The sequence below is a fragment of the Corylus avellana genome, chromosome 4 (assembly GCF_965113065.1).
Source record: "Corylus avellana chromosome 4, dhCorAvel1.hap1.2, whole genome shotgun sequence".
In the NCBI taxonomy this organism is placed as follows: domain Eukaryota; kingdom Viridiplantae; phylum Streptophyta; class Magnoliopsida; order Fagales; family Betulaceae; genus Corylus; species Corylus avellana.
Window position 1 is genome coordinate 22,664,900 of NC_142493.1, and position 27,927 is coordinate 22,692,826.

The 27,927-nt window shown below is 37.2% G+C and overlaps 2 pseudogenes; one reads left to right on the plus strand and one right to left on the minus strand.

The window, feature by feature from the left end:
* Window positions 1-1,430: 1,430 nt before the first annotated feature.
* LOC132177350 (2-alkenal reductase (NADP(+)-dependent)-like) lies at window positions 1,431-27,533 on the plus strand (annotated as a pseudogene).
* LOC132177349 (2-alkenal reductase (NADP(+)-dependent)-like) lies at window positions 20,693-24,546 on the minus strand (annotated as a pseudogene).
* Window positions 27,534-27,927: the final 394 nt, after the last annotated feature.

Genomic DNA, 27,927 nt, shown 5'->3' on the forward strand with positions numbered 1-27,927 from the left:
TAAAAACCAATAACACAATAAACAGTGAAAGCAGAAGAATTTTTTCTGTGCTTCCTTGAAAAAAAAAAGAAAAAAAAAAGAAAAAAAAAAAAGAGGGGAGAATATCTCCTTGCTTGCTTGTAAAAAATTGTTTGAAGTTCACATGTGCATGTACAAGTCAACAATCCAAACCGGAAGATTCTATATGGCATTTTGATCTCATCAACCCAATAATCTTCTTTCCAAGAGTCAAGACCGATTTGGTGCAGGTGTTGGACAAAAATTATAATATGTTAACCGACCAAATTTAATTTTAAGGTTTTATTTCTTAAATAGGAGAGAATAAAATATTAAACTTAACGTTAAAAAATTTAGGGGTAATTACCTTTTGCCCCCATAAATTACAGTGCTTTAGCACTTTTTTCTCATGAACTATCAATTATGACACCTGACCCCATCAAACTATCATTTTATGACAAAAAGCCCTATTCCGCCAGTCAAAGGGGTTAAAATTGACGGTCAACGGTCATGTACAAGTCATGTGCCATTTTAAATTTTTTTCTTCTACTTTTGCCCTCACTTTTTCATGCGTCTCTCTTTTTCACTTTTTAAATTATTATATGTAATACGAATAGACCATGTTGAATATTCTAATGGTCCGATTCTTTTGCCTTCTCTCTCATGTTATCTTTTCTTCTTTTGAAATTTATACCATATTGCTATTAAATTTTAGATTGATTATTATTAAATATTACGTCAAAAAGCATGAAAATAAAAAAAAAATATATAACATTTTTCTAATACAAAAGGGTGTTTATAGAGAAATTTATATTTTGTAGGTTTTTTTATACAAGAGGGTCTCGATAGAGAAATTTAAAGAAGAAAATATAATGTGAGAGAGAAGGCAAAAGAATCGGGACCATTAGAATATTCAACATGGTCTATTCGTATTATATATAATAATTTAAAAAGTGCAAAAGTGCAAAAGTGAAAGACACATGAAAAAGTGAGGGCAAAAGCGAAGAAAAAAATTTAACATGGCACATGACTTGTACATTACCGTTGACCGTCAATTTTAACCCCATTGACTGATGGAAGGGAGCTTTTTGTCATGAGATGGTAGTTTGATGGGATCAAGTGTTATAGTTGGTAGTTCATGTGAGAAAAGTGTTAATGTGCTGTAGTTCATGTGGACAAAAAGTAATTATCCCAAAAAATTATAATGATTCAGTACTTTGCTGATCAAAAATAGACACAAAAATTCAAGTTGCTAATTGAAAATAGACTGACGTATAATGTGGCGCAAGTTCATGTCGCCACGTAAGCAGTTACGAGTATCCTCGGATCAGTGTGCTACAAAAAGGCAACCCCGATCTGTTCCACTTCCGCACCTCACCAAGACAGAAACACGCAGAAAGAAATTAATTAAGATAAAGAGTGTGAGCTTAGCAATGGCGAGCGTTGGTGGAGAAGAAGTAGTGAGCAACAAGCAAGTGATATTGAGGGATTATGTCAATGGTTTTCCAAAGGAATTGGATATGTACGTCACCACCGGTACCGTTAAACTGAAGGTTCCAATGCTGTTCTTGTGAAAAACCTCTACTTGTCCTACGACCCCGTCATGCGAATTCAGATGGCCCGAGTCATTGAGAGCGGATTCAATTCTTTCACCCCTGGCTCTGTGAGTATCTATTTGGTTCTGTTAGAATAATATGAACGTATGATCTTATTTGTAGGAATCTCCCGTTAGGGTGGATATCCAATGGAGGACAAAAGCAACGTGATAATGAGAGAATGATTTTTTAATGTACGTTCTTCTCATTATCAAACTCTATTTATAGAGTTAGAATATGACTTTTCATCAAGAGTCACACCTTGTCACTTTATCATAACCACCATGGAAGGTTGTGATTGGCTATGGGAATGACCACACTAGTTATAGTGTGATCACCCTTTAAACCATCATCTCCCACTTGATCACACTTTAACATTATGTAATCTAGTTGAACATTATCACCTTGGTACCAAATATAATTTTTATTCATGTCAACTCTCATCTGTTTAATTTACAGATCGGCATTAGATTATGACATTTTATAATATACAATTTTGTCATCTTATCTAATCGCACCTTTTACCATATATTTTTACATTGATTATATATTAAGGTGACTTCATTTCGTTTTTAACTAAACGAATAACATCAATTCTCTGTGGTAAGGAACACTGGTTCACACCTATACCACAATTGACGATTTCAGCCATACACAAAACTATGTGCTAACCTGCACTGACATTTCTAATCAAATGTTTCTTTGATACTTCTTAATATATTTCCAACTTTTAACATAATGTCTCTCGGTGAACCTTACATTTGTAATATTATTTCTTAAGTATCTTCTGTCTATTACCTGACCAATTATTCCCCTTATAAAAAACAGAATTTCACAAAATCGTTCATTCAGGCATCCCTGAATCCTTTCGCTTGTGCTTAAACATATATGCAACTACCACCTAGGTGTTTCTCAATCCCATTGTAGCTACATGCTCTTTGAATTTTTCCAAAGACAATCCTTTGGTCATAGGATCGGCTACCATCTCTGTTGAGGGTATAAATTCAATTTTAATTTCCCCTCTTTCCACTATATCTTGAATATAGTGATAATTTACATCAATATATTTGTCTTTGGAGCTTTGTGCTCCACTTTTTATTAAAGAGATAGCAGACTTGTTGTCACAACACATATTGACTGGCTTACTGTTTAAACCTAAATTTAAACTTTCTACAAAACGTTTAATCCACACTGCATTACTTATTGTTGTGCTGCATGATATATATTCAGCTTCCATAGTGGATTTTGCAATGCAATTTTGTTTCTTGCTTAACCAAGAAATAGTTGTTCCACCAATCAAGAACACATATCTACTTATTGATTTTCTATGATCAGCGTCCCCAGCAAAATCCGCATTTGTGAATCCTTTAATTTCTAGATCACTTATACCAAAACATAAGCCAATGTTTTTAGTACTTTGCAAATATCTAAATATACGTTTTACTGCTTGCCAATGTGTCTTCCCTGTATTAGATTGATATCTGCTTACTAATCCCACCGCATAACAAATATCAGGTCTTGTAGTTGTCATTACATACATGAGACTGCCCACAGCTTGGGCATAGGGGATAGATTCCATCTCTTGAATCTCTGTCTCATTTTGAGGACACATTGTTTTATTCAAGTACTGGCCTCTTGAAATAGGTGTTTTTAGAGGTTTACATTTATCCATATTAAATCTCTTAACTATCTTTTCCAAATATTTTTCTTGATCCAAATATAATAATTTTAAATTTCTACTTCTAGAAATTCTTATTCCTAAAACATAGGTAGCGGTGCCCATATCTTTCATTTCAAATTTGAATGAAAAGAAGGGTTTTGTTTTATTTATCATATCTGGACAGTTACCAGTTAGCAGTACATCGTCTACATATAATGATAATATTGTTAATTCATTATTTTCATTATATATGTAAACACAGTGATCTAGTGGACTTACCTCGAAACCAATTTCTAGTATTGCTTGATGAAACTTCAAATACAATTGCCTCGAAGATTGTTTAAGTCCATATAATGACCTTTTTAATTTGTAGACTTCTTCTCCATGTCTTGTAACTTGAAATCCTTCAGGTTGTTGCATGTAAATCTCTTCTTTTAATTCTCCATTGAGAAAGGCTATCTTAACATCCAACTGATGTAGTTCCAAATCCATTATAGCTACAATGGACATAATTATCCTTACTGAAGCGAATTTTGCCACCGGTGAGTATGTGTCAACAAAGTCTATACCGGGTTGTTGAGTAAATCCTTTAGCCACTAATCTAGCTTTGTACTTTTCAAGACTTCCATCAGCTTTGAATTTCTTCCTTAGAACCCACTTGCATCCAATTGGTTTTCTTTGGCTTGGCAATTCTGTGAGTTCCCACACATCATTTTTCTGAATCGATTCAAACTCTTCTTCCACAGCTTTAATCCATTTTTCAGCATCATGACTACTTATAGCTTCTTTAAAATTTGCTAGATCTTCTTGCAAATTTATATCATATGTACTTAGCACATAATGATCCTTGAGTGTGGTTGACGGTCGTCTTTGTCTTTTACTCTCACTGTTTTGATTTCATATATCCAAATTAGGTGGATCTTTGGATTTTCTCTTGCTCCCACTATTCCGAATGTCTGTGCTATGTTCTTTTTCTTTCAAAGTAACTTGTGGTGTTTTACATTCAGAATCTTCTCCTTGTAGGAGTCTTATTTCATCCATGGGACTAATCTGATTGGTGTTTTCTAGAAATGCAGCATCCCTGCTTTCTATTAATCCCTTATGTGGATGGTAAACTCTATATCTACTACCATTTTCTATATATCCTATAAATCTGCATTCCCATGTTTTACTTTCTAACTTATCCCTTAAGGGTTTTGGAATAAGTACATGTGCCTTACATCCCCACACTCTGAGGTTGTAAAAATCTGGTTTTATGCCTGCCCAATATTCATAAGGTGTAAAGGGTTTTGATTTGGTTTTTATTCTATTAAGAATATATGCTATAGTGGATAAAGCCTCCCCCCAAAAAATGAGTGGATAAATCAGCATATGCCATCATGGATCTTGTCGTATCCATTAAAGTTCTATTCCTTCTTTCTGCGATCTCATTTTGTTGAGGCTTGTAAGTCATTGTATATAAATGTCTTATTGCACTTTCTTTGCAGAAGGAATCCATGGCTTTATATTCACCTCCCCTATCATTATTCAAGTTTTTAATGGACCTTCCCAATTGTTTTTCTACCTCTAATTTATATTCTTTAAATTTTTCAATTGCTTCAGATTTATGTTTGATTAAGTAGATATGTCCATATCTTGAATAATCATCTGTAAAAGTAATAAAGTATTCCATTCCTCTATGTGTTTTAGTTCTTAAAGGACCACATATGTCAGAATGAATTACTTCTAGTAATGGAAGTAATTCTGATGATTCCCAATGTTTTAAAAAAGATTTACTAATCATTTTTCCTTTAATACATGATTCACATATATTAAAATCTTCAGAATTAATTCTAGGTAGTAATCCACTCTTACTCATTCTTTTCATTTTATTTTTGTTGATGTGGCCTAATCTTAAATGCCATAAGAATGAACTATCTTCAGACACATATGAATACTGTGAAATGGGATCTTTATTATCAACTTTGAGTAAATACATATTGTCTATCTCTACACCCTTAACAAATTTTTTTCCCTTACAAATATAGACCTTCCCAGATTTAAACTTAATCCCATATCCTTTGCTATCTAATACGGGAACATATATTAGATTTCTCGGGATATTTGGCACATATAGAACATTATGTAAAACAACGGAAGACCCTTTAACAGAAATCTTACATTTTCCTTCGCCTAGCACATCACTGCAAGTATTGTTGCCCATGTACACTCTGTTTTCTCCGACCTTTTTCTCTTTGAAATCTAGGAAGAATTCTCGGTCTCTTGTAATATGTCTTGTTGCTGCCGAGTCTATCCACCAAGAATTTGAAGTCGGTTCTGCCATCATCACATCAGTAATGATCATAACTATTTCTTTCTGTTTCTTGTCACCATTGTTCTGTGGACAATTTGCCTTGAAATGCCCCATTTTACCACATTTGAAACATGTTCTTTTGATTTTATTTTTACCTTTCGGCTTACCTTTCCATTTCTTTTTGAACTTTCTTGGCTTGCCTTTGAATGCTAGTGCACGTGAAGTCTGAGTATTGATTTCAGCCATCATGAGCTTCCTGGATTGTCCTTTTCTCCTTCTTCTTTTCATTATTTCTTCTTCTAATACAAGCAAAACTGGTAAGGAAATTATGGATAGGTCTTTTCCGCTATGGGTCAGTGATATTATCACATGTTCCCAAGACAAAGGACGACCATTAAGTATTGTGGTTACTTGCATTTTGTCAGATATTGGATGACCGACAGATGCAAGTTCCTTTGCAATGAGTTCCATTTGGTTTACAAAGTCACCCACACAGTCATCCTCACTCATACGTGCACTATTATATTTATCTAATAATAGTTGTATGTGAGTATCAGACCTAGGGCCATACTTTTCTTCTAATGCTTCCATTATTCCTTAACAGTCTTGTATCCTTCAAATAGTGGGATGATATTATCTTTCATGCTATGGACGAGAGTGGCCTTTGCCATTAGGTCATCTTCCATCCATTTTTCCTTTTTCTTGACAGCATCATCATTTTCCTCATCTTTTACTTCAGGTCTTTTTGATGTGAGAGTGTGTAAAGTTCTCTCATACGTCAGTACATAACAGATATGTCATTTCCACATTCTAAAATTGATTCCATTAAGGCTTTCGACCTTTGAGGAATTTATACTGCTTTTAATAGTCATTTTATAATGTGGATACGATAAACTTAATATAAATACAAATATTTGTTTACTATAACTGTAATATATCAGATATTACTTACATACACACCAACAGAAAAATTAAAAATGTATTTTTAAGTTATTACAAACTAACAAATAATAAAAATAGATAAGTTTATTTATTTTTATTTTTTAGATCAGTCGTCTCTAGGATAGGTCAGCCTTGTCTGGTAATCAGTCATACAGGCCCTGTAATACGGACGGTTTGGAACTAATGGTATGAACTGGTCACCTTTTGGTGGAAGTGTGTATCGATTGTTGCCCATTGGCCACAAATCCCTTGGACTTTGATCAACTGTTTTACGAGCCTTAAAGGACGTGGACCCTTCAAGCGTCTATCACTTGAAATCTCGGATTGAGCCAAATTTGGTACAGTGAGCTCCACTTCCTTATGCTCTGTAGGTGACAGCCAACACGGACGAGAAAACCTCAGATTAGATTGCCTCTGACCTTGATGAGAAGACTCACCCCTTCCCCAATTATATATTTGGGGCATTATAGTTTGGAAACACTGCAATACTCATGCCCCTCAAATTAGCTTTCCAATGCTTTTGAAATGAGTTAAATCGGGGTTGTATTGAGTGAGAACGGGTCAAAAAACGAACTTGAGGTCGAAAATGGTGGTAATGGCGGTACTGTTGAGCAGAACTGGGTCGGATCCAACCGGAATTGGGCGGGCCGAGTCTTCAGGTGTGCCACGTGCCTATCATGCGTTGCACAGGTCTGGCGCGTGGCGGGTTGAACACGCGGGTAGGATTGGCGCTCCGGGTCAGATCGGTGCTCTGGATTGCAATTCGGGTCTCGGGGCGATTCTGATCCGATTCTACTGGGCTAGAAATGGGCTTGGCCCGATTGGGCTTGGGCCCTTTTTGCTTGGGCTTGGGCTCTCAATACTGATTTCGGGCTGTGTGTTTCCACTTGGGCCTAGTTTGGGTCACTTCTTGGGTTGGGTTGTGAAAATTTGAAACGGTGTCGTTTTTGGAATTATCCAAAATGACGTCGTGTCGTTTTTTACGCGCCTGTTCAAGAGTTCGAATTTTGGCATCGTTTTGGTGTGAAATGACATTGTCCCTAATGGGACTGTAGACGTTCTCTGATGAGAACGAAACAGCGTCGTTTGGAGAGGATGGGGCGTGCCCCCTTGGAGACGCCGAAACGGCGTCGTTCTGAAGGGTAGTACCGTGCGCCCCTGGGTCAGATGCCTGAACGGCGTCATTCCAATTAAATGGAACGACGTCGTTTCGGGTTTCTAATGCAGGGGTGATTGTTCCCCCTTCCCTGTTGATCAAAACGGTGTAGTTTTGATCAACAATGGTTTCTTCTCTAGAAAAACTCCAAAAACAGTGATTTTTTGCAGAAAAAATTTCAGAATTATTTTCCACAAAATCATAATTATTTATTTCATCAACCCTAGAATTATTTTCTTCCCAAGAATTATTCCCTTCCCAAGAAGAACCAAAAACTACACCTTTGGTTGGGGATGATTCACCAATAACGTCAAAACCCGGAGGAGGAGAATTTTGGCTTTGAAGATCCACCGAAGGAGATGCATCAAACGGAGTTGGAAAGAGTTCCTTCCAGTAAATAGCATTTCTTCAAAGTAGGAAAATCTCTAGTAAATTTTGATCCACCAACAGTAACTTTAAGAAGTTCTTCATGTGGGTTTGAGATTATCAAATGCAAATTATAAAATGCCACAGAAGATGCCAAACCCAAACTTTGTCTGTTGATGGTTTGCAAAATTTCCTTCATATACTCCCTATTTTCTTCATCAGTATCTGTTTTTTCTTCTTTGTCTTCCATAACCTTAATGCTTTGATACCACTGTTAGAATAATATGAACGTATGATCTTATATGTTGGAATCTCCCGTTAGGGTGGATATCCAATGGAGGACAAAAGCAACGTGATAATGAGAGAATGAATTTTTGACGTACGTTCTTCTCATGATCAAACTCGATTTATAGAGTTAGAATATGATTCTTCATCAAGAGTCACACCTTGTCACTTTATCATAACCACCATGGAAGGTTGTGATTGGCTATGGGAATGACCACACTAGTTATAGTGTGATCACCCTTTAAACCATCAGGTTCTCATAGCTAGCTAGCTAGCTAGGGAGGTTGATATCTTAAAAAGTTTTTAGTGAACCAAAATCATAAGATTAAGCCTTTAGCATTAATTCCTTAAAAAAACGTGCTTGTTGTGTAAGACACTTTTCTCTCTCTAAGAAGTTCCTCTCTTGCATTGCCTACGAGGAGGAAATAACTCCTCTTCCTTCCCTCCTTCATTATGTTGCTTTATTCTAATGATGTCCTACTCGAGCTTTCTCTAGTCCTTTATGTCTCTTACAAGGCCTTATTCATCACCTTGGGCGATTTATCTGTATCCTCTCAAAGTCATAACCTTAACCCTCCATTGCTGCCTTGCAACCTCTTCTGATCTGATACGTCGCCTCCATTTCTTGGATCTACCTTGGTTTTTAGATTTAGGTTTTTTCAAACTTTGATCTGTTAGCATCCATCAACTTCGCCCATCAACGCGCCTCGATCTCCACCGTCATCTTTGGCCTCCCTACTCCACGTTGCTGACTCTCTCACTTCCGTTGAGCCTTCACGCACCTGCGTGTAGAGCTCATGATCTAGCTCTTGGATCTCACGCACCTTCGTGTTCCCGCCATGTTTGCCATTGGTGATGCCAATTTCTAGGTTTAGTGATTTATTTCAGTTATTTTCTCTACATTTCTGTTGGGTGGTGTTGTTTTCAACTTAACTCAAATTAACCGGTTAGTCTTCAAACTCATTGTCTATGACGGAGATCCCGCTTCCGTTCTTCTTTCTCATCTTAGTTTGTTCGGTTTTCTTAAAAGTGAGACTATATTTAAATTTTTAAGGGTTCTCTTACTCCCAAGGTGTTATACTTATCTACCATAGTAAGCCCCAGCTTTTATTGAATGCATTCCAAATTGACTTTGACCTTCTTTTGGTTTCCGTCTAATGCAGTGAACTACTAGCTAGTTATCTGTCTAGCTTGAGGTTTTTAGTTGATAAGTTTGATTTTTTTTTCCTGTTTCTTCTCGTTGATGTTGTTGAAAAAAAAAAAAAAAACTTAAGCATTTCAATTATGTTATATATATTAATCAATCACATATCTTTTCAACTAGAGACTTAAAACTTTTCTACACACGCCTATGCTCACTAGGCCCGAGACAGTTATATGAGGGAAATGAGAGGTCCTTTAGAATTCGGAGATCCATAGTACACAAATGAATGCTTGAACAGGGCGAAACAAAAATTGAATTAACATTTTGTTAGATTCTAATTAAAGATTACTGGTAGAACATTTTATATGCCACGTGTCTTGCTCGTTTAAAATTGATTTTGTGTGCATTTTATGATTGGAAATGTGATCTTCTCCTGCTGGAAACTCGTAGCCATTAACTGGGTATGCAGTGGCTAAAGTTTTGGATTCTGGGCACCCAAACTTTAAGGCAGGGGACCTTGTTTGGGGGATTTCTAGATGGGAAGAGTACAGCCTAATCACGGCAACCGAAAGCCTTCATAAGATCGAGCACACTGATGTACCCCTTTCCTACTATACTGGACTTCTTGGTACGTTGTTTGCTCATTCTATCAAGTTTTGATTGATTTGAGATTTAGAAGAAGATGATTACGTGTCCGGCCAGTTGTTGTTTTATTGGTTTATATTTTTTGTTCCTTTTCAAACAGGTATGATTGGTATGATTGCTTCTGTTGGTTTCTACGAAGTTTGTTCTCCAAAGAAAGGAGAATATGTCTTCATTTCCGCAACATCTGGCGTAGTTGGTTAGCTTGTAGGACAATTTGCAAAAATAAGACTCATTAATTCTTCGTCTGTATGTTATAATTTAGGTTGATCTTTTGAAGAACAAGTTTGGTTTTGACAATGCTTGCAACTATAAGGAAGAGCATGATTTGGATGTAGCTTTGAAAAGGTCAGTGAGAGTTTCTTAAGTTTCTGATGCATTTAAATTTGGTTTTAGTATATTGTTGATGCACAGTTTTCCAAGGGATTACGTGGCAGAATTTCCGGGATGTATCGCGATGTCAGAGGATGTGTCAACCTTGCACACAAGAACAAACAATAGGATTGGAGTCCCCGGTGGTCTCTCGGAAGGGATACTCCGATGTCTAAGTTAGTGATTTGAGAGAGAAGAAAAGATGTAAGCAACAATAAAGCCAAGATAGCAAGAGTTGCGATTACCTTGACACTGATAGGTGACTTGTATTTATAGGCATGAAAGGAGTTTGATCTCCCACACGTTTCAGAGCCTTATCCCTTGATTTTTGTCTTGCAGGTATTTGAAAAAGGGATGAGGTTTGTTAGTTGCTCCGCAATCCTAGTATCCGAGGATCAAGGAATAGATGTTGCAGCTTCCGCATGATCTTAAGTCAGGGTGTCCGAGTAGGACTCGGTCACCTATAGCAGCTTAAATGCTAACTGATATGTATCCTGATTGATATAGATGATCTAAGTAGTGGATAATATGAATATATCTCCATGGTGGAATGACCCATGTGCCCTTCGACCTTTGACTATTTTGGCCCATGAGTTATGTCTCGGATTGGGAGCCTGAGACCTCATAGGGCTAAGTCAACTGAGGGCTTGGTAGCCTCGCATGTTTATGGAGTCATGCGCTTTGGGCCCATTGGGCCTTATGTGACTGATCCATGACCCAACAGTTACCCCTCAATTTCCTGGTCGGGATGACTATGAAAATTTTTGTGTTCTCTAGGAATGGATTGGCCTCCTGATGGTAGTGTGTCCGAGGCTTCTGAGTGGGAAACCCTAATTTCAGATCCGGGTTTTGGTGGGATTTTTCCCGCTAATTCTTTGTCGAGACGTTCGATATGCCCAAGGGTCAGTCGATTCATCTGCCCGTTGATTCGAATGGCTAAGTACGTGTCCACGTGTCGGCATCGGTATGGTTGTCCTTTTGGCTACCACGCTTCATCATTAGTAGGCTATAGGACGCGTTTGCTACGGTATTTAATGCACGCATTTCTGAGGCATCATCTAGGGTTTCAAGGCATTGATGCCTCTTCACCTTCTCAGACCTCTTCAGCTTCTCAGGCTCACTATAAAAAGGGGTTTTGCTCCTCACTTTTTATTTTCTATCTTCTGGTTTCCTGAAACGCCATTGTTGCTTTCGAAAGCTCTGCAATTTTTTGAACCCCCCAACTAGCTTGTTTCCATTAAGATTTCTTTTCTCATTACTTCTTTCTGAGAGTAGTGTTTTTCAGGGTTTCAATCAATCGGATCCTTTGGTTTCCTTCTTGTGAGCATTTTGTTCATCCTGACAGTCCAGTACTCAAGTACTTGGATTTTTTATTACCATTCATCGAACCTGCAGTTGATCGCCTTCGTCTGTTTGTTACCCATTTGCAAATCCGTAGCCTTTATCCTCGTATTCCTTGGTCATTATACCCCGAGTTTTTGTACCTTATGGATGAAGGAGGAGGCTCTGACTTGGGCTGCGGGAGCTCTTATCCCGCCATGTGGAAGGCTGCCTTGTCATCAAAGGATGAGAGGCGAGTCAGACTGGACTATCACATACCGAAGCTGGTGACACTTCGGTTTGATGATGAACGGAAAGGCGCCATAGTGAGCGCCAAGGAGCACAAAGTCTACTTGTTCGAGGAGATGTTTCGTGCAGGCCTCAGGCTACCCTTCCTGAGGCCCATTCGGGATTTATTGAGACATTTGAATGTGGCTCCTCATTAGATCGTCCCGAATGCTTGGAGGAAGCTTTTTGGCTGCATAGTTCTGTGGCCGACAGTGTTGTCTCAATTATCTACTTAAATTAATAGGCAAATAATTGGATGTTTTACCTGCAAGTGCACGAGGTCAACACAATAGTATAGTGTGCAAATTAATAGACAAATAATTGGATGTTTTACCCGCAAGTGCACGAGGTCAATACAATAGTATAGTGTGCAAATTCAGGGTCATTCCCACGAGGATTGCTGAATTTTGTCTAAAATAAATTCCCAAAGCAAAATGAAACAAAAGATTGGATTTGAGTTGATAATGATAAAAATGTAGGGCTTTGATATCCACCACTAATTATATTTAGATAATATGTCAATATGCCAATGTTTTGATTATGTTATGTATATCTAATGTTTGTCAACCTAAGGGCATGGGTGTATACTCCTTAAGCTATAGATTTCCCTAAGCAACGAGTTAGGCATGGATGTATACTTTAATTCTTTTCTTTCCTAAAGGATTTAGCATGGGTGTATACTAAGTTGTTCTTTAGGAAAGCATATATTCTATGAAAATAGACAAACACATGAGGCCTAGGGCATGGGTGTATACTTCTGGTTCCCCATGTTGATTAACCAAAGAATCCGGGGTGGATTACTTTTGTTACTTATGTTAAACCCAAAACTCGGTCATCAAAATTGATTTAACTAACTAGTCCATACCACATGCACATGTTGATCAGGCATACACATATGAGGAATTCATGAAAACATGAATTAATCAATTTAGATATCACAACAAAATCATCACAAGGGTGCCAATTTGTATATCAACTAAACATAATTAGGGCTTCAATCTAGCCCTACTAAATAAATTGTCACCAGCTTGCTTCATATCAAAGTTAAACTTCTTGATGGCCGAGTATGCTTTGTGTTCTAATTCCACTAGTAGATGACATGCTTTCCCAAAAACCAAACGATATAGAGACATACCGATAGGTGTCTTGTAAGCAATTCTATAAGCCCATAGTGCATCATTCAAGTGTAGTGACCAATCCTTCCTACTGGGGTTCACTGTCCTTTCAAGGATACCTTTGATCTCTCTGTTGATAATCTCTACTTGACCACTGGTTTGGGGATGATATGGAGTGCCAACCTTATGAGTGATACCATACTTCTTTGTCACAGATGCAAAGGCATAGTTGTTGAAGTGGCTCCCCCCATCACTAATGATTGCCCTTGGTGTCCCAAATCTAGCAAAGATGTTTTCCCCAGACATTGAAGAGCTCTACCACTTGAATATTTTGGAGAGGCTTTTGGTTTCTGGATGAGATGCTACCTGTCCTTTGGCATCTATCACTAGAGCTGCAAAACAAGAAAGCATCTTTATACACATTAGGCCAATAAAATCCAGATTGTAATACCCTAAGCACTGTTCTCTTGGCCCCAAAGTGTCCACCACAAGCAAACTGGTGACAGTGCTGCAAAATACTCAAGTGTTCTTCTTCTGGGACACACCTTCTAATGACTTGATTAGGCCAGAATTTGAACAAATAGGGGTCATCCCAATGGTATTGTCTAGATATAGATATTAACCTCTTCCTTTCTTGACTAGTCATACTTGGAGGAAACAGCTTGGCAGTTATATAATTCAGTATATCTGCATACCATGGGAGTTGGATATCAACTGCAAATAACTGTTCATTTGTAAAATTTTCATTCAATGGGAGCTCATCTCCTTCCTCCTCATGGAGTAATCTGGATAAGTGAGCTGCCACCACATTCTCACTGCCCTTCTTGGCTCTAATCTCAAGGTCAAACTCTTGGAGTAGTAGTACCCATCTGATCAGTCTAGGTTTTGCATCTTTCTTAGCAAACAAATACCTCAAAGCAGCATGATCAGTGAATACAATAACCTTAGAACCAATTAGGTATGACCTAAACTTCTCCAAAGCAAATATGACAGCTAATAATTCTTTCTCAGTAGTAGAATAATTTAGCTGGGCATCATTCAATGTTCTAGAAGCATAATAAATAGCATGAGGTGTCTTATTGATTCTTTGACCCAAGACAGCTCCCAAGGCAAAGTCACTAGCATCACACATGAGTTCAAAGGGTAGACTCCAATCTGGTGCCCGCATTATTGGTGCAGATGTGAGCAGCTTTTTCAGTGTGTTGAAGGCAGTCATGCATTCTTCAGTCCATTCAAATTTGGCCTCCTCCCCTTGCAATTCACAGAGGGGTCTAGAGATCTTGGAGAAATCCTTGACGAACCTTCTATAGAATCCGACAAGTCCAAGAAAACTCCTCACCCCCTTCACTGTCAAAGGTGGGGGAAGTTTGGAGATGATGTCTATTTTAGCTTTATCCACCTCAATGCCCTTTCTTGAAATAGCATGACCCAATACAATGTCTTGTTGAACCATGAAGTGGCATTTTTCCCAATTGAGCACTAGGTTGCATTCTTCACATCTCTTGAGAAAATTCTTCAAATGGTTGAGGCATTCATCGAAACTAGACCCAAAAATACTAAAGTCATCCATAAATACCTCAATGGTTTTCTCCACCATATTTGAAAAAATGCTCATCATGCATCTTTGGAATGTGGCTGGGGCATTGCATAAGCCAAATGGCATCCTTCTATAGGCGAATGTGCCAAAAGGTGGTCTTCCTCTAATCCTCTAGTGCTATTGCAATCTGATTATAGCCACTGTACCCATCCAAGAAACAATAGAGGCTATGGCCAACTAACCTTTCTAGCATTTGATCAATGAAGGCTAATGGGAAATGGTCTTTTCTTGTTACCTTGTTCAGCTTTTTGTAATCAATGCATACCCTCCACCCAGTGGTTACTCTTGTAGATATCAGCTCATCATCTTCATTCTTCACCACTGTGATCCCACTCTTTTTTGGCACTACTTGGACTGGACTGACCCATTTACTGTCTGAGATGGGATAGATGATGCTCACATCTAGCAGTTTTAATACCTCTACCTTAACTACGTCCTTCATTTGAGGATTAAGTCTTTTCTATGCATCCCTGGTTGGCTTTGCTTCGTCTTCAATGAAGATCTGATGCATGCACTTGGTTGGACTTATTCCTTTTATGTCAGCAATGGTCCATCCCAAAGCAGTTTTATGTTCTTTAAGAACTCTCAGAAGCTTTTCTTCTTCCCCGCAACTCAGGTTTGCATCAATTATGATCGGTAGTGTCTTGTTCTCTCCTAGGTAGGCATATGTTAGGTGCTCTGGCAATTGCTTCAATTCCAACTTTGGTGTCTAGACAATAGAAGGAACAAGAGAGGTATTAGTAGGCTCAAGAGTCTCAATGGGAGGAGTGTACTTACTTGAATATTTTGGAGAGGTCTTATAGAGGTGCACGGTTTCAATGATGTCATCAGTAACATCTTCAGGTTCTGGCTCAATGTCTTGCCTTGTGAAACTATGGGTGCGGGTGGCCTCCAATGGATCTTTATGTCGTCCCTGCAAAACTGGCTCCTTAACACTTTGGATCATACAAACATCAAGACACTCTAAATCATCATGAGGTAATTTCATTGCATCAAATATTTTGAACTATATTGTCTCACCATTTACCTTCATACTTACAGTACCCTTTTTCACACATATTGTAGTATCAGCAGTTCTTATAAAGGGTCTTCCTAAGATGATAGGCAAGGGTGATGGCATTAGAGATTCTTCCACATCTAACATAATGAAGTCAGCAGATAAAATAAATGTACCAACCTTTACCAACACATCCTCAAGTATACCTCTTGGTCTTTTGATGCTTCTGTCTACTATTTGCAAGGTGACAGAGCTTGGTTGAAGCTCCCACATACCCAACTTTTCATATACCATGTAAGGCAGCAAATTGACCCCTGCTCCCAGATCTAGCAATGCATGCTCAAAAAGATGGTCTCCTATCCTGCAAGGAATGGTAAAACTACCCAGATCTGTTAGCTTTGGTGGTAATTTTCTCAACTAGACTACACTTACCTCTTCCATTAAGGCTATTGTCTCATGCTCCTAAAACCTCCTTTTGTTAGTGCAACAATCCTTTAAAAATTTAGCATAAGAAGGAATCTGTTTAATTGTATCTAACAAGGGAATATTGATTTCTACTTTCCTTAAAGTCTCAATGATATCCATAAGTTGCGTTTCTTTCTTTGGTTCGACTAACCTTTGAGGGAAGGGTGGTACATTTACCTTCTCCATTTTGTTTACCTTAGAAGTTGATGCTTTGTCTGGAGATGCTTGAGGTGGCTCTTCAGTTCCAATGACCTTCCCATTCCTGAGAACTGTGACTACTTTCAGCTGCTGGTGACTCCCTGAATTAGGTATTGTTTGGGCTGGAAATTCTCCATGCTTCCTTTCACTCAGCTCCTTTGCCATCTGCCCCATTTGCACTTCCAGTCTTTGAATGGCTTGATCGATCTTTGTATTGAATTGCCTTTGATCAGACGTAAATTGTTGTTGTGAAGTCACCAGGTTGTGTATCATATTCTCCAGTTGGTTTAACTTTGACTCTTGAGTTGGTTGGCTTACTTGTTGGGGCCCATTCTGCTGTCCTTGATTGTTACTCCAAGAAAAATTGGAATGGTTGCGCCATCCTGGATTGTAGGTGTTGGAGTATAGATTGTTCTTGTGGGGGTAATTGTTTTGTCCCACATAATTCACCTCTTCTTGCTCTGCAAATGGAGATAAAGGACACGTCTCAGTGGTGTGATCTAAATGGGAACAAATAGCACATACCTGGATGGATGTGTCCTGTTGTAGAGGTGGGATTTTCTGAGCAGTCATGGCCTTGACAATCATGTCTAACTTCTTTTCCACAGCAGCCATCTGATTTGGAAATCCCCCATTGAAGCTCACTTCATACATGCCTTTGCACTTTAATCCTCGCCTTCCTCTAGAGCAGAATTGTTGGGAATGCTCACTTAATGTTTCAAAAAGCTCTATTGCTTCCTCACTACTTTTTTCCATAAGTGCTCCTCCACAAGTTGAATCAACCATCCCTTTGTTAGTATCATCTAAACCTTCATAGAAAATTTGTACCTGATCATCTTGAGGGATGTTGTGATGTGGGCACTTTAGAAGCAATGAATTGAAGTGATCCCATGCCTCAAAGAAAAGATCTCCATCTCTTTGTTGGAACATTTGAAGTTCCCTTTTAAGTTGTCTTGTCTTTTGGGCTGGAAAAAACTTCTTCAGAAACTTTGTGGCTAATTCTTCCTAAGTATAGATAGAATTTGCAGGCAAAGAATTATACCACAGTTTAGCATTATCTTTCAAAGAGAGAGGAAAGAGAACTAACTTGAGTCTCTGGAGTTAGGCCTTGGACGTGCTGCAACTTGCATAGATCAAAGAACTCTTTAAGATGCAAGTTGGGATCCTCGGTAGCTGTGCCCCTGAAGTGAGTCAATGCATTGAGGATTTGAGGAGAAATATAATAGCTGCCTTCCACCTCCAGTTGATATGCTATGCATGAGGGTTGATGGAGGTTTGCTGGAACGAATGCCTGCTTCATCGGTCTCCGCACCGGTGGTTGATTTGCCTCTAGTGGTCTTGGCACTATTGGTGGATTCTCTTGCAAATCTTCCATCTCAATTTCTTCCTCTTCTTCTTTGTCTTTAGGACTTTGTCGAATTGTACGCTCAATTTCAGGATCAAGTGGAATGATGGTTGGATCTTGTAATCGACGACCTTGCATCAATTGAATTGCTTCTTCAGTCAAAGCAGCTTCAGTGCTGCTGGTCCGGATGCTCCCTGGAACTGCGCTCGATCGCAGGTTGGTGTGCTCGATCGCACTCAACTGACATTTGATCGCAAGCACAGAATGCTAGTCTACAAACCTGAAACAGAAAACAGAAAAAGTTAAGAATCAATATAAAATATTTTTGATATAATACAAGATTGAAAATTGAAAAATAACACAACTAAAGGAAAATAATTTTAAACAAAATTCGCCGCAATCCCTGGCAACGGTGCCAAAAACTTGTTGTCTCAATTATCTACTTAAATTAATAGGCAAATAATTGGATGTTTTACTCGCAAGTGCACGAGGTCAACACAGTAGTATAGTGTGCAAATACGGGGTCATTCCCACGAGGATTGCTGAATTTTGTCTAAAAAAAATTCACAAAGTAAAATAAAACAAAAGATTGGATTTGAGTTGATAATGATAAAAAGGTAGGGTTTTGATATCCACCACTAATTATATTTAGATAATATGTCAATATGCCAATGTTTTGATCATGTTATGTATATCTAATGTTTGTCAACCTAAGGGCATGGTTGTATACTCCTTAAACTCTAAATTTTCCTAAGCAACGAGTTAGGCATGAGTGTATACTCTAACTCTTTTCTTTCCTAAAGGATTTAGCATGGGTGTATACTAAGTTGTTCTTTAGGAAAACATATATTCTATGGAAATCGACAAACACATGAAGCCTAAGCATGGGCGTAAACTCCTAGTTCCCCAAGTTGATTAACCCAAGAACCCGGTGTGGATTACTTTTGTTACTTATGTTAAACCCAGTACTCGGTCATCCAAATTGATTTAATTAACTAGTCCATACCACATGCACATGTTGATTAGGCACACACATATAAGGAATTTATAAAGACAGGAATTAATCAATTTAGATATCACAACAAGATCATCACAAGGGCGCCAATATTGAATATCAACTAAACATAATTAGGGCTTCAATCTAGCCCTACTAAATAAATTAGTTACACATGAAGTTGATGTTGAACATCTTCATAAAATAAAATAAAAGAAATAAAAAGAATAAACTCGAAACTTGAACTTGAAGAACTCCAATTCTTCTCCTTGGAAAGTGTCTATTCTAGAGGCTTAAGGGTCTATTTATAAGCTTTTAGGAATACTCTAGAAACCCTAAAAATCGTAGGGTTTGAGCCCTAGTTCACACTAAGCTACAAAACCCTAAAAGTTGCTCTTTCCTTATTAAGGCTGGCGGCTGTCTTGGCCATCACGCACGGGTGCGCTAGATCGCAGCCCGTGTACGATCGATCGCAGGTCTATGATTGATCCTTCTTGTGCTTGCGCTGGATCGTGGTTGCCTTGTAATGTGCCATCCTCGCCTGTAGTGCGCTCGATCGCTGCTCCCTTGCGATCCATCGCTCTACTAGAGCCTTCCAAAATCCAAAATTGCTCTTTTTAAGTCCAAAACTTCTGAATTTGCTTGTTTATGGTAAACACAAACAAAATAAGCATAAATAGGGGAGGTATCAATTGGTAACCCAAAAATTTGATTCAGCTTGTCATAAATAGGGCTGTAAATAAATCAATCCGTTTGACAACCCGCTTGATACCCACTTGGTTTAACTCGACTTGAACTCGAGCTCGAGTTCAATATCGAGCTCAAGTTCAAGCATAATGTTCCCTTATCCCACTTCGAACGTTCAATATAAAAGAAAAATCTTTAAAAAGTCCAAGGCCTCACACTATACGAAATGAGAACCAACTTTATCATTCTTAAATCATTATTAGAGGGTACTTAACCGTAATTTATGTATGGAGTATTACAATTACACAAGTTACGTACCCTTATTATGCTTAAATAGAAATTAGGGACGCAACCCTGGAAAAATATTTCGAAAGTAGCCTTTATTAAAATAATCAGAGTCTTGCTTGAACGAATGTCTCGCAAGTGTTTAGCGACGTTTCTCTCCCACAATTAGTCACGATCTTGCTTGAGATAGGGTTGAGTACGTGAAAATCCTATCGCAATCTTGTTCAAGCGAGAGTAAAGCGAGATCTGTACATGAGATTTATGTCATTCTGTTGACAACCCTTTTTGACCGAGTAAACATTGAAACTAAAATGTTTTCGTAAAGAACAAATTATAGTTATTTGAATTAGCTTTCTAACGCTACTAAGATTTCCTTAGTCTGGCATTAAGATAGATCAAAATGTATTGTAGTTTTACTCTGACTAGTCTGCTTGGTTTTTTTATTATCAATTTGCTGGATGCATGAAGTAACATGTATCTGGGCTACATATAATTGATTTAAGATGTTCGAGGTGCTTCCATGGTGTTTAGGTTTTTAAATGCATTTTGAGAGTGTAAGATTACAAAAGTTGAGATCCTTGTCGGATTGTTAATGCTGAACCACGCAAATACTTGTCTCTTACTTGTGTTTTTGTTATTCTTGATCATTTTGTACACATCCTATTTACTTGTTTACACTTGGTTTTAGTGTGATTGATGCATACCAATTAAAAAACCTTACATATTCATTTTCTATGTGTAGAAGGAAACATACTACCTAATAAATAAGATTACATTATTTGGAGAAAATACTCTTTATTGTTTTTCCCTAAATAGAGAATACATGAAGGTAAACAATTTTATTCTTCCCAAATGAGTATACTTTATTTTGCCAAAATAAACTGTGTTGCCAATTAAGTTGGACAGTAACAAACAACAACATGAACATGTGCAAAAGACAGGCTAAAAACTATTCACGAGCAACTACAACGAGTTGTTTTCCAACATTGCGACTATTGAAAAGTCCAACGAGAGCGGCCGGGCCACTCTCAAGGCCTTCAGCTATGTCTTCCACATACACTATCTTCTCTTCTTTGATGTAAGGCAGCACAGTGTCTAAGAACTTGGGATAGAGGTGATAGTAATCAAAAAATGCAATTCCTTGCATATAGACTCGCTTGTAGAGGAGATGCATCAAATTTTTCACACCTTCAGGGTCATCAAGATTGTACTGTGAGATCATTCCACATACAGAAATGCGGCCATGGGTTCTCATGTTTAGGAGCACTGCATCAAGTGTTTTACCCCCATCATTCTCAAAGTAAATGTCAATGCCTTCTGGGAAATACCTGTGGTCATTAGGAGCCAATAATGTGTGTTTCAAAGATCAAATCAATATTCCCACAAACTTTGATAATATATATAAGAGTCAAGTAATGGCCCCATCCAGTACTTTGTTAATATTATTACTCCAACCTCAAATCAAACAACTTATTCTATAAAGGAACTTGTAAATACTCAAGCTTTAAAGCAAATTTAATTAAAACGAACCTTTTCAAAGCTGCATCCAAGTCAGGCTCTTCCTTATATATAGTTGAAAGCTTCGTCAAAACCAAATTTATTCTTCAAAAGATCAACCTAGTTTTTAACAGAAGAAATATGAGTTTATTTATAGAAAAAAAAAAAGAAGGAGGAAATAAAACACAAAACAAGAGTTTTTAGTGAATGGTACATTTATCCCACTAACCCCGCTCCAAAATTATAAAAGAAAAAGAAAGATTTATTTATTTATTATTTTTTTTCGGGTGGGGTGGGGAAAGAAGATACATCATTCTCTAAACTTTTAGAGAGAATTAAGGACATGTGGCAGCCAAATTTAATAAAAGCAAAACCATACAACATGCTAGGGATGTAGACGTGGACGCGGATACAATTATTTGCAATATCTTCAGCCGCATTTGCAAAATATGGATATCACTTTTAGATATATGTATCCCCATGCATCATGTTTTTACTAACTACATATGCGTACGTACTTATTGTGGTTTTTATCCGCTATCCGTATTTTAGATAATAGGCCTATTTTAATCTCTTGGGCCTTCATTGAGTCTCTATTACGACTTATTTTAAACGATTTTAAAAATAATTTGAGCTGGTTTTTAGAGTTTTAATTTGGACTTGTTATATGTTTTTTTTAAGCCCTAATGTTCTTAAAATATGTTGAGTTCACATTAATTTTTCCTTTTTGCTCAAATGAATGAGTGCATTCTGAAGAAAAAACCCTAAAAGAATTTAAACATAACATATACCTAATAAAAAACGATATCGTTTTGGTTAATTTATTAAATATAATATATATAAAAAATATAAACTATATTATATATAAAAGTATGTGAATGCTGTTATTAATTAACCACATTTCAATATCCTAAAACCACTATCTACATCTAAATATGTGGATAGTGACTTTTGCTAATTGTATTCGAATGTGCGGATAGTGTATGCGGGCATTTAATATCCGCTCGCATATACACCCTTATATATATGAGTATATATATATATATATATATATATATATATGACACAAGTATAAGAATTAGGAATTGCTAAAGTTCCTTGAAATCTATTTTCTGTTAGAATTTTCTAGAAAATATTACAGCAGTAGTCAATGAAAATATCAACCTGCAGCCTAAGCTTGAACATTGTCACATATTATATTTTCCGTATATTCTAACAAAAGCCATCAAATAAAGGAGATAAATGCTAGGGGTCAATAAGTTCATTATATTTGGCTTATATTCCCTTACAATTAACTATTAGATTTGTGGGGTCGACCATTGACTTATGTAGTTCTATATAAGTCTACAAATCCAATAATTGATTGGTAAAACATTCCCAGTAGCTTCCCTGTCATTTTCCCTAAACTTAAGAATCCAAACTACTTTATACTTTCCTAAGTCAATATACAACCCAATAGATTCTCTTAATCATTCCCTACATCATTAATATATATATATATATATATATATATATATATATATATTATTTTACTTTTTTATTTTATTCTATTAGTTTATTAAACAAACTTTCTCTCTCTCCCTCATATTTTCTTCTTCTTTCTTCCTGTAGCTATCTTCTTCTTCCCTCTACTTTGGGTTTTTTGCCCTTGCTGGAAAGGAAAATTTTTTTGTCGGTCATCTTTTTGTCGGCAGAAAGCCAGTCCTTGCTGCAAAATTTTTCTATCTTCTTCTTTCTGCTGGTCCTTTGCTCTTGCTGCAAAATCAAAGGACCCATCTCAACCTAGTAAATCAAAGGACCCATCTCAGCATTTCAGAACACCCTAAGCAAACCAAATCACCATGATAACCAAAATTTCCCATCAAAAATCAAAGAAACCCATATTATGATTCTAATCGAAAGCCATCCCAAGCTAATCAACAATCAATCCAAAGCAAGCACTCCACGACTAGAGATCCTCCAGTTGGCAACTAAACTCGACACGAACGAGCATGAGTTTGAGGCCGCCGCCTGAGTACTCTTCAGTGACTTCTAATGCTCATCCATGAACTTCTAGCTCATGGAATAGTAGTGCTAAAGTGTGCTTGAACAAAAAAGAGGAAGCAAGACGTCGAAGATGAAGAACAAGCTAGGTTTGCGTGCATAGATAGCCGTGAGAGGAGAGTGTTTTTAGGATTAAATAATTCATTAGGATCGCTACATTGGGTTCCATTGTAGCATTTGATAGTTTAAGGAAGCACATAGGGAGTTTGCTGGGGGACTTTTTTGCGATTTTTTTGGATATATTTCCTACACATAGGGAACAGACTTCCTTATAGAGAGTCTTCTGAAAATGTTCTAAGTGAAAATGAGCCAAATATGGAGAATTTATTGACTCCTAGCATTTCTCAATAAAGAAGAGGGAGATAAGAGAAAAGTATATATCCCAATAGAAAGGTACCTTCTCTTTACTTCCAGCACTTCCAACAACAAAACAGCCCAACAATTTTGCAAATTGTCCAACAAGCTGACCAACTGCACCAAAATCTGCTGAAATGAAGACATATTCTCCCTTCTTAGGAGAACAAACTTCATAGAAACCAGCATAGGCAGTCATACCAGGCATACCTGCAGATAATCAATATATTATATTTATATACCAAATGAGCTTCTAAGCATTCCAACATATCTCCTGTTTTAAGACAGCCAAATAAGGACAAAACAGAGCCAGAAGAACTAAGGTTACCAAGAATTCCAGTGTAGTAGGAGAGAGGCACGTCTGTGTGTTCAATTTTAAACAGAAAATCAGTTTCCGTAATGAGACTGAATTCTTCCCATCCGGTTACTCCCCAAACCAAGTCTCCTTTCTTGAAGTTTGGATGCGCAGAATCCAAAACTTTAGCCACTCCATGTCCAGCAATGGGCTGCCAAGTTTCAAAATCAAGCTCATAAATTCTGCCTTGACACAAACATTATCCAGAAAAATAAATAAATAATCAAGTTTTTAAATATTGCAATTGTATATAATCATAGAACTTCAAAAGAAAATCAAAATAACGGGTCAGAGAATCCACTGACCGAACCGGGCTTGAAGGGGGCAAAGTAGGTGGCCTTAGTGGACATGGTTGGCCCCATGAGGCCACGCATGTAGGGATCGCAGGATAAATAGAGGTTTTTCACCAGAACAGCATTGGAACCTTCGGTGACCTTCAATTTAATGGTACCAGTGGTGACGTACATGCCCGATTCCTTTGGAAAACCACTGACATAATCCCTTAATATCACCTGCTTGTTGCTCACTACTTTCTCTCCATCAACGCTCGCCATTGCTAAGCTAACAGTACTCCTTCTCTTTCTTTCCCTGTGTTTCGATGGGAAGGTGTGGGAGAAGAGGTGGGATTTTGTAGTAAACGGATCTCATTGCTTGTGTCATTGCTTTGGTTGGTTATCACATTATATGTCACTGAGGATATAATTGGGCCGTGAGAGCAGCGGTGACGATCCACTTGGAAAGTCCGTCATAACTATTATCAGGCCGCGCTCATCAGTACGTGGGCAGCCACCCTCTCCAGTAATCTTCGTAGTTAACTTATTCTTCATAACTTGTTTTACGGCCTTTGGCAACTTGTTTCATCACTTGTCTCACAAAAAATTAAAAAAAAAATAAATAAATAAAACTTATTCTTCATGACTAAATGGCCTTTGGCAATGGGCATGTATTCAAGTTGAAAAAGTTTTGTTTTGTACTTGATTTTTTGTTTAAATAATAATAAAACTAATCAAAAGTGATTGATATAATATAAAAAGTAAGAATCTTGGGGAGTTTTAAAAAAAAAAAATGGTTAAAAATATTAAAGAATATAACTAACTAACTAAATATATTAAAAATTTAATAAAACTTAATTATTGTATAAATATGTAAGTCGCAAGTTATTTTTGTCATGTCCAACGTTTATTTATTTATTTTTTATGGACAAATTTTCATATATTGAAATCATTGCATAATTTTTTCATTACTAATAATCTTGAATATATTCATTAGGGGTAAGCGTCAGTCAGACTCGGAAGAAAATTTTTTGTTTTGCCCCAGAGTCGGTAAAGTCGGTAAATTCACCAACTTCTTCCGCCAAACTTTTGTTTCATCACCGACCGTAACCGATAAGTCGGTTAAGATGTCGGTTAGTAAGTTGAAATGGATTTCAGTAGAAATATTGTTGTTGTCCGCCCATTTTGCCGAGATAGTTGAGGAAGAAGTTTTAACATTTGAGACTTTTTTTGTAGAGAAGGAGAAAATAGCCGGAGAAGAAGATGAATAATATTTTGTTTTTTATTAGGGTAAACAAATGGACGGTGGAGATGACATCTTGGAGTCTTGGGAATAGAATTAGGTGTGAATGGGAGTATGGAGTATATGGACAAGTGTCGGACAACATCATGAAATATGACAAATGAAAGAGGAAAAGTAGACATCATTTGGGGTCCGTTGTATGCTGCAGATTGTAGTTGAGTTCCAGATTTCTGGTTCTGGAGTATTGTAAACATTCAATTTACTTCTATAAAATTGCACATTCATCCTAAAAAAATATTAAATACATGATTGGAAACAGAGATATATATCATAGTGATATTTCTAGTTTAATGCGCATGATGCTTTGAACAAGTCAATTCAAACTTCAAACATAGATCCTAGAGGTTGAGAGTTAAACTTGTATACGTATATAGTTATGACCAGTTCAGATTTGGAGTCGTATTTGAGTTAGCAACTTGTGAACATCAATGACTGCTTATATATGAAATTGATTGTTTGTCCTTTTCTTTTTTCCTTTTTGTTTGTGTATATGCCACTAAGATAACTGCAATCATCAAGTCAGCCGAGAAGTTTCCTATTATTTTTGTAGATATTTCCGGTCAGAAACACAGACATAATATATATGCCTTTCTTATGTTGCTTTGTCTTGTCATGAGATGTTGGAAACTTGAATACTCCATATAAGTTGGTGGATGTTGTTGTTTGCGCACAGGTATGCCTGGTATGACCGCTTACGCGGGGTTCTAAGAACTTTGTTCTCCAAAGAAAGGAGAATATGTGTTTATCTCATCAGCATTTGGCGCGGTTGGTCAGGTCGTTGGCCAATTTGCTAAACTCATGGGTTGTTATGTCGTTGGAAGTGCTGGAAGCAAAGAAAAGGTAGATATCTTTTTTCCTGCATAATAAAAAGAGAAATGCTAGAAATACCAAATCTTCTACCAAGAGATGGGTATAAAGATAATGTGGAGCTTATTTATTGAAAAATATCAAAACAATTAATCAAAAGAAATGCTACGGGTACTAATGAATAAACTTTTATATCTTCTTAATATTCATCTCTCAGTAAAAAAATTTGTACGAAAAAAAAAAGAAGGGAAAAGTACTGGCTATTCTTTGTTTGATGGCCCAATCTCTTCTCTGCATGCAAGCCTGTACCTCTGTTTTAAAACAGGGGACATGAAACTTGAGGCATGTCAATAAACACTGATCAATAATTTTAGAAACTTCCCCACAGAAACCTCTGACATTTTTCTGGTTACTGGATTCATTTTTTTCTCCCTTTTTTCTTTTTGTTTCTTTTGAGATATCGCTGGTTGTGCAAGTCCATTGTTAACATGAAACATCAGTTGATGTACTGCTTTGTGACTAACAAGGTTGATCTCCTAAAGAACAAGTTTGGATTCGACGAGGCTTTCAATTATAAGGAAGAGCATGACTTGGATGCAGTTCTAAAAAGGTCAGTACACAATATGCTTTCATACAAGTAATCTTAAACAAATCAATGGGACAGAATATTGCCATGGCTTAACCCTTTTCCTATTGATGGTTGCCCTGCATTCATCAATGAAAGTTAGGAGACATTATCTCAAGAACTGAGAGACATTGATGTTGTTCCAAATGCTGTCAGGTATTTCCCTGAAGGCATTGACATCTACTTCGAGAACGTTGGAGGCAAAACACTTGATGCAGTGCTTCTCAACATGAAACTCCACAGCCGCATTGCTGTATTAGGAATGATATCACAGTACAATCTTGATCAGCCCGAAGGCATAAGAAATTTGTTGACACTTGTATACAAGCGTGTCTGGATAGAAGGATTTACTGTGTATGATTACAATCACCTATTTCCCAAGTTCTTAGACCTTGTGCTGCCTTACATCAGAGAAAAGAAGATAGTGTATGTGGAAGACGTACTGAAGGCCTTGAAAGTGGCCCTGCAGCTCTTGTAGGAATTTTCAGTGGCCGCAATGTTGGAAAACAAATAGTTTTAGTTGCTGCTGAGTGACCATTCAGCCTCCAATTTTTAAATCTACTGTTAAATTTTAAAGTGTATCTTCTATAATCCATAGTTATTAATTTTCTTCTTTTTGTTTTGAGTGATGTAGTGAGAAATTTATGTAAGTTTAAATGTGGGGGGACTCATTTGCACATGATGGATGACACATGTCTTTCTCTCCTCGTTTAGCCTTTCCACCTTACCATCTTCTATCTTGGTCATCTAACCATCACTACCCTCATTCAACCCACTTCATCTTTCAATACAACCTTACACCTTCCCATGAGACATTATTATCATTTCTAATCTAAATTCGTTGCTCTTCCTTGGTCTCATGAAAAGTCACACCTATCTTGTTAATTAAGTGTGAGAATACTCTAGAACCTTTCCCTAACCATTATAT